General features: G+C 54.9%; 1 protein-coding gene across 1 annotated transcript in view; it reads right to left on the reverse strand.

The window, feature by feature from the left end:
- The window catches only part of EMH_0090690 (uncharacterized protein), a gene marked incomplete at both ends in the record, with an annotated part of 2,482 nt that overhangs the window by 1,268 nt on the left and 1,001 nt on the right, over positions 1–213 (reverse strand). The gene's annotated exons all lie outside the window — the stretch shown is intronic.

Genomic DNA, 213 nt, shown 5'->3' on the forward strand with positions numbered 1-213 from the left:
TTGCTGCTGCTGCTGTTGCTGCTGCTGCTGTTGCTGCTGTTCGTGTTCTTCTTTGATAGGTTTCTGCTTTTGCTGTGGCTCAGCTGGGGCGGTAGCAGCAGCTGCTGCAGCAGCAGCAGCAGCAGCAGCAGCAGCACTCTTGATCTGCTGCTGTCTATACACCGCCCAGGCATCATCAGCTCCTTTCTTTGGTTTAGGGAAAGGCCTCACTTC

Source organism: Eimeria mitis, genomic scaffold (assembly GCF_000499745.2).
Source record: "Eimeria mitis Houghton genomic scaffold, Emh_scaff7225, whole genome shotgun sequence".
Classification (NCBI taxonomy): Eukaryota; Apicomplexa; class Conoidasida; order Eucoccidiorida; family Eimeriidae; genus Eimeria; species Eimeria mitis.